Source organism: Vigna unguiculata, chromosome 4 (genome assembly GCF_037176805.1).
Source record: "Vigna unguiculata cultivar grain cowpea cultivar isolate G323 ecotype 2 chromosome 4, ASM3717680v1, whole genome shotgun sequence".
Taxonomy (NCBI): Eukaryota; Viridiplantae; Streptophyta; class Magnoliopsida; order Fabales; family Fabaceae; genus Vigna; species Vigna unguiculata.
In genome coordinates, this window is record NC_140795.1 from 19,051,248 (window position 1) to 19,059,168 (window position 7,921).

The 7,921-nt window shown below is 35.4% G+C and overlaps 1 pseudogene; it reads right to left on the bottom strand.

Annotated features, from left to right (window-relative positions):
• Positions 1-382: 382 nt before the first annotated feature.
• On the bottom strand, positions 383-4,138 carry LOC114171277 (GTP 3',8-cyclase-like; annotated as a pseudogene).
• Between the last annotated feature and the right edge of the window lie 3,783 nt (positions 4,139-7,921).

A 7,921-nucleotide genomic window follows, 5' to 3' on the forward strand; every position in this document is an offset into this window, starting at 1 on the left:
CCAAAAGTCATAAACCAATGAAGAAAGAGTCACACATGATCAGAAAATTTAAGCCCAAATTTGCATTATTACTCGATACAACAACAATGGGTTCTATCCAAAGGATCAACATTTAACAGTATATGTGGCTAGGTATAGTTGAAAAATATATCACCCTTCATGTAGTGAGATTGTATCAATGAAGATCTCAGATAATACTCAATTCAGGGTACTTCTCACTAGGACTACTCTGGTTGCCTGCTATGTAAGTAACTTTATCACTGTGTGATACCTGAAATAGAAAAAAATCATGATGTGCCTCAGTAAATTGTAAAATAAATATTTTAGAGATTGAATGGATAACCTTTATAGGAAAAATGAAAGAAAGGAAGAAGAAGAGACCTTATCCACCAATATGTATCATGGGCCTATTTGCAGTCTTTGCTATATCAAACATGCCAGCATGTGAAGCTTTCTTCTTCTTCACCTAGAACAAAGGAAAGATAACATTAAGAAATAGGATAGTACAAGACCACTCATAATATTGCTTACCTAAAGTTGGACACACAATTTCAAGTAGTCTATGATCCACTATTGACTATGTTGTTCAAAAGCAATCAAAGAGCTTACTAGGACAAGAGCAAACAAATGAAAATCATAGGAAAGAAGTGAGTCAGTAACATATTATTCAATGGAAATGCTCACGTTAGTCTAGAGGTTGAAGGTGATAAGTTATGATGCACTGATACCTCAATCTGTGTCATGTATTCATGTTTGACACGTATCAATATCTGATACTTTACCGATATTTATCAATAAAGTATCTAATCTATAAACTTGTAATACTTTTTGTGATAAAAATAATTTATAACTTTTTATTTTGACAGTTTTTAAGATATTTGATTTTAATTTGAATTCACACAATAACAATATATATTTATCATGTTTTAAGGTTTTTGTAAAATTTTTCAATATGCATATATAACGTATCATACCTTATTGTTTTCAAAATAAGTGTATTGATATATCTGATACGTACCATATCCGATACACGCATCATATCCATGCATCATTATAAGAATAGTTACATCATAAGGGTCTACCGATTGCCAAATGAGGCTAAACTTCACCTAACTCTATCACCCCCACCCACTTTTTTCTCCATATATACATAATCTCTAACTAACTCCTTTTCAGTTAGGTTGTGGGGTGTGTTGTCCCTTCTTGCTATGCTCCTCTTATTCCTAAAGTATATCTTTTTTAATAAAGGTTCACTACCATGTTAAATTAAAATAGCAGTGAGTGAAATTCTATTGCAGCAGTATCATTATATTAAAAGGATGATAAATCCTGGTAAAGAAATAAAAACATTATAAATCATTACAACACAATTGAGATTTAGCAATAATAATCAGAAGAAGTGCATACCACTGCTCCTATTATCTCCCTAAGTTCATGATCCTCTGCACCACATCTCAAAGGATCTCTTAAACTAACCTGAAACACGATCCATATAAGAAAATCACAAAAATCTTTTAATGAAGCTCTCATTAAAGATGCTATATGTATGCCATGACACGTTTTATTGTCCCGACTGATGTCAACATCCATACATACATCAAGCACCTTTAACTTGAACATAAATGGTAGAGATAACATCCATAATGACCAGCATGTCTTGAATAGGGAAAATATTTATCAGTTTCATTGATAAGAAAATTTTCAGAAATGATTAAGAATTCAAAATAATGATGAAAGTATATTAGTGCACCTAAAAAATCAATTACAAGTAATCAAATAAATAGAATATCAAATGAAATAGCATGTGCAATGGAAAGAAGGGGCAAGATAGTGCATGTTCACCAAAAACATCCAGACTTCATATACTATCATCAAGTTTAGCGTTACAGATTCACCAAAAACATTAAGTATTCAAATAGAAGTGACATCACAGATTTTAGCCCAATTACCATCACCAAGTTTAGGGGACAAGCATAGTACACTGAGCTTTGATGATTTGAATATAACTTACCTCCGAAGGACCAAATAAACAGACTTTGAAGTTTCCATCAGCAAGTAGCCGCAATCTATTGCAACCAGCACAGAAATGCTCAGTCATTGATGTGATAAACGAAACTCTACCTTCATGCCCATCTATTGTGAAATTTTTGGCCGTATCTGTAGGGTGATCCTGATCTCTTTTTAAGCTTGGAAACTGTTTCATCTGTTTGGTAATGATGGTTATAAAGGGTCTCTATCTGCTATAAGAGAACAACAAAATGTAGTATAAAAGTTAGGCCTCCAGTCTGAATTCTGCCTTACCACTGTATCCAACATTTCTGAGTAGGGTACAAGTTTCTTGACATTCCAAACATTCCCATCAAAAGGCATGAACTCTATAAAGCGAATATCAATTGGCTTGTCCCGGGTCAGCTCAACAAAATCACAGATCTCATCATCATTGAATCCTCGCATTACAACACAATTGACCTGAAATGCAGAGAAACATCAAAGATACCATAAAATTCATCCATCAGTGACATGAAATTTACCTGAGGTTATGCACCCTTGTTGAAAAATTCATTTGATTAACTTAATGAATTTGAGCAAAAGGGTAGCTGCTCATGGGAAGGTGATCAATGAGAAACACTAGCAAAAAGTAATGATATGTAACCAAGAAATACCTTAACTGGATTAAATCCAAGGTCTATGGCAGCATTAATTGAATTCATAACTTTTTCATGCCCTCTGCGTCTGGTCATAAACTCAAACTTTGCAGGTACCAAAGTGTCTACACTAATGTTGAGGGAAGTAAGCCCACAATCTTTCAGCCTTGGAAGTTTTCTCGTTAAAGCAATACCATTGGTAGTCATAGACAATGTTCTCAGTCCCTTCAAGTTTGATAATTCCAAACATATGTCTTCAATATCCTTTCTAACAGTTGGTTCCCCACCCGTCAAACGTATTTTAGTTACCCCGGAGCTTACAAACAGATTTGCCAATCATAGAATCTCAGTTTTTGTCAAAATTTGAGGGCTAGGAGTGAGTTCCACACCTTCTGCTGGCATACAATACTGACACCTTAAATTGCACCTCTCTGTTACAGATATTCTCAAGTATGTGTGAAGCCTTCCAAATGAATCTACCAACATATCAGAGACGGAATTATCCTTTGGCAGATCTTCAGACACCGAAGCACAAGATGTAGTGGCCAAAGCTCTTGTGGCACATTCATTCAAGTGTCCACCGAACAAACCTTGACGAATACTATTGGCAGCACAGAACGAACTCACATCACATTTCAACTGCTTCAAGAAAATTAGTGTCACATGCCAGCCACATTTTCATAAACAAAATTTGAACACATATAAACTCCACCAAAACCCCAGATTAATAAATTCTTAAACAACAAAAAATAATCATCTGGGTATCAATATTTAATCCTTCAAGTACGCATACGGTAAAAACTTAATTTATATTAAAATGGAACAACTAAGTGATTGATTTTTGCATTTTCTAGGTTGGTAGAACCAGAGGAGGAGTACAAGTTTATTACTGAATTTGCACATATATTAGTACCACCACACCCCAGATTAACACACAAAGCATGAATCTAGCACAGGCTAACCAGTACTCTTAGGACAAGAAATAAAATAACAGTTCTCATCTGCATGTAAATGGGTATCACTATAACTTATCATTGAAGTGAGCATTCGATAAAAAAAGAAACTGAATTGAAGTACAATGAGGGGGTTTTCCATGATCCTGATAGAACAGGGAAATTATAAGTTTATACCCGAAATTTGACATGGCATGAACGATTCAGTTAACTTCATAGATGTGTTCCAAAACGTCAATTTTCAATCCATTACAACCAACTTGATTGACCAGTTACATCACCAAAAGAATAAGCTAAACAAACCGAGAGAGAGAGAGGGGTCTCACCGGAAAGGAATTTGATAGGTTAAACCCAATTGGGTAGTGAAAGAATTTTGATAAGTGTCGCCTCATGGTTGACGCTGAAACAATGAATTTGGACAAAATATTGAGTTGGGGTTGGAAAAGTTTTTCTCTTTTTTAATAATTTTTGTCTGGGACACCAGAGACTCATAACATATGTATCTATATATACAAGGTAAGAGGAAGTTCTGAGATGTTGTCGTGTTTGTTCTGAAGGGTAAGGTGACAGACACTGTGGCAAAGAGACCCGAAAGTGCAAAGTGCCGACTCCATTGTAATATATTATATTCTATCCACACTATTAAAAAATTATTTTTCTTAAGGGCCATATGACCCCAAACATTTTTTTTTCCTAAGGGATTAGTTGGTTCCAGTTTTAGATATCCACCACAGATTATCTTTTCGAGATTTTTTAAGATGTGGAAGTATATGGTAGTTTTCAACTAAGGATGTAATTGTTGATTTAATTGGATTTTGAAACTTAATTATTTGAATTAGTTTTTCAATTAACTATTATCATAGAAAATTAATTATGAATTGATTTTCATTTAACTATTGTCATAAAATATTAATTGTGTAATTATGTAAATTTATTGAAAGGTTGTTGTAAATAGAGGTTAGAATGTATTCACAATCCTAAATCAGTCCAACTTATCGCAAATTCGAATCGAACTCACCAACTATAGAGAAATTTTAATTTTACATTTAAATTTAGAATTATAAATATATTTAATCTAAAAAATTAAATTTATTTTAATTATAATATAATAAATATATAAAATAAATTAAAAAATATTTTTTAAGTAAGTCAATCCATTTAATTGTTGGGTTAAATCAAGTTACAAAATTTTTAATTTATCAAAAAATAAGAATTGAGTTAACTTATTTCTGACTCAACTTGTTGTGACTTATCCCATTCACTCTTTACAAGTGCTTAAATTGAATTGTGAATTGAAAAATTATTTATAAAAAGGTATTTGAATTTAGTGAACTTGTAGGGGAGAAAAAAAAATCTGAAATAACGATTGCAAATTAAGGAAAATATATGAATTATAATGGTGATCGAAGCTTTAATCATATCTCCCCACGATGGGAAAGTTAATCGCATCCACTGGCTTTGATAAAGGTAAACTTAACGGATGAGAATTTTTGTTATTTTATTTTGTTTGGTATATTATAAAAAAATCCGTAATTTTGGTTATTAAATATTTTTGTCATAATTTTAATAGTTTAATTTTTCATTATATATAACCTTAGTTCCAAATCTTTGTTTTAATTTTATATTATAATTTTGTTTAATTTTTAACTTTAAAAATTACTAAATCACTATCAATGTACATTTATTTAACAAGTCTTTGTGCTACTATTTCAATTTTTCAAATACAATATGTTTTTTTTTAATTTTATTATCTTATATTTTACAAATTTCGTATATAGAACTTGTTAGACCGATGAAAATAATATGTCTTGGTCTTGAGAAGTCTCACATCGCCTAATATAAATTAGGGAGTGGGTGTTAGTGGTTATACAATGGGCTTTAAGTCCATGATGTTCTTTGTCTTAGTTAAAGACATTTTAAGTTTGTATTTGACTTTTCTTATACTCTTGTAGTAAAATGTTGTGAGGTTTTGTTAAATTCTTGTTTTGGAGAGTGTGTGTGTACTTGGAATCAAAAGGCATAAGAGAGTAGTCTATGTGTTGTACAAATTTTCACATAGTGTTATTCTCTAGTTGTCATTAGACAATGGTTATGTTTTTTCTCCGATTTTAGGTTTCCATGTTATATTTGTGTATAATATTTTTTTTATCTTATTTCTCTATTAGTAAAGTGATTCTCATGGATAAATACAGTAATATTCTTAATTGATAATGCATTTTTCCCAACAAGTGGTATCATGGCTATGGTTTGGTAGAATTTTTTCTTAGTATGCTTTGTGGTTGCAGCTTAGATCTATATTCCACATCAGAAAAAATTAATTCCTTATTGTTGGAGAATCATTCTTATTTGTTGAAGTTGTTCTAAGGCCCAATTTTTCCTGCCCTAGCATTTTAAGGGTTGCCTTGCGTCTGTTGGGCCTGAGGGTTGGCCCAAAGGTTAAAAACCATTCCTAGTTGCCCTAATCTGCACTTTTCACTCTTGCAGAAGAATCAGTCATCACCTTTGCGCCTCTCGTACAGAACGCTCCGCTAGGGTTTACTCTGAACCTTCTTCGAGCCAACTCAAACCCAGCTCCTGCTTCACCTCTTTAGCCATCCTTAGGACCGCCGTGTTCACTGTGTTCGTATCGGAGTGTCCCGCTAGCTTGTTTTCTAGGTAAGGGAAGCTAGGACCTTCTGTTATTTGTGTTTTTCCGCTGTTTTGGACATCTTTTCGTGTCTGTATGGATTGGTTGGTGTTGTGTCCGTTTTGGATCGAGTTAAAGCATGATTTGGTTCGTGGTCTTGGCTGCTGTATGAGAAAACAGTGGCGAGTACTGGTTTTTTCGCCCAAGCGAGGTAGTCTCGCCTAGGCGAGATTATCAGAGGCTCGCCCAGGTTTATGTTACGTGATTTGTCGCCTAGGCGACGCGCGTTCTTTTTGAGCGAGGAGTGCTCTCGCCTAGGTGAGAAGGGACTCGCCTGAGCGAGACCTCGCAGGGTTCCCTGTTCCCTCGTTGTGCCCTCGCCTAGGCGAGATGGGACTCGCTTTAGCGAGAGGGTCCCTCTCGCCTGAGCGAGCCCTGTTGGCTTGAGCGAGACAGCGGGCAGGTTTTGATGTTGTTATTGAGTGGTTCACCGATATGTGGCTTGTTTATCTGACTCAAATGCCTTACTGGAAGGGTTGTGTGATGATAGCATGATTAATATGTACATTTGAAATGGAAATGGCATGTTATTTGATTGGGTATGAATTGGAAAGCATGAATTGTATGAATTGTTAATTGTACATGATATTTGTGTTATGGGAAATTCTTGATTGGTGGGTGGAACATGTTTAAAGTATGGGTAGGGCATAATTCCATGACTCTTGTAGTGAGAGATCTTAGTGGCGTCTCATCGATTGGACGTAATTCCATGGACCCTCTTAAGGGGAGTCCCTGGTGGTGCCTGGACAAAAGGACGTAATTCCACGGGGGGTCGTGGTGTTGCCTAAGGGCCAGGGCGTAATTCCATGAAGGTCACGTGGTGGTGCCTCCTGTAAGGGTATAATTTCGTGAAGGCCTCGCGGTGACGCCTCATTGCTAGGTCATAATTTCATTACCATGTGGTGGTGCCTCAGTTACGTATCCGGATAGCTAAATCTTAGGGTTTTATATGAATGGGTACTGCATATGTGGGTGTCTGCTATGTGTGTTTGAATGTGGAATGGTATGTTGAGTGCCTGATATAATGACTTCTTCGCTAGCTTACCCTTTCACTTGCTTGTGTGTTATGCGTGGTCTCTTCCTTTGCAATGATCATCAACCTTGTTGATGTGAGCAGATGTGAGAACCCCTAGCAGTAGTGATGGTAATAAGAATGCTGCAACTTAATGGATTGGACAGGTGTTGGGCCCACTGTGGGGCCCATTACTGGAAGATTTTATTATTTATGTTTTCTTGTCCGAACAAGACCTAGTATCTTTAATTGTGTTCTTTTCAGTACATTTCTGGTTGGGCCATGGGGCCCTTTTCTTGTAATCCGGGTATATTTGACGTATTGTATACTTTCTACCCTAAACCTCGTACCCTCTGAATATTCATGTATGTGATGTTTTATCAATTGAGGTTATTCAGTTTTTGGGATGTTACATTTATGGTAATAGAGCGGTCAACTCTTAGGTCTGTGGACTTGGGTGTCCACTTAGTTTTCTCTGTGTCGTTCTGGGTATTTTTCGCTAATTCCTGTCTTATCAAGTCTAATCAAGTGTTTTCTTGTGTGCCAGTGAACTATGGCACCATCCCGTAGAACTCCGCAATCTTCCTAGGGCGATGTGCCAGATATCGCCAGAGCGATTGAAGCA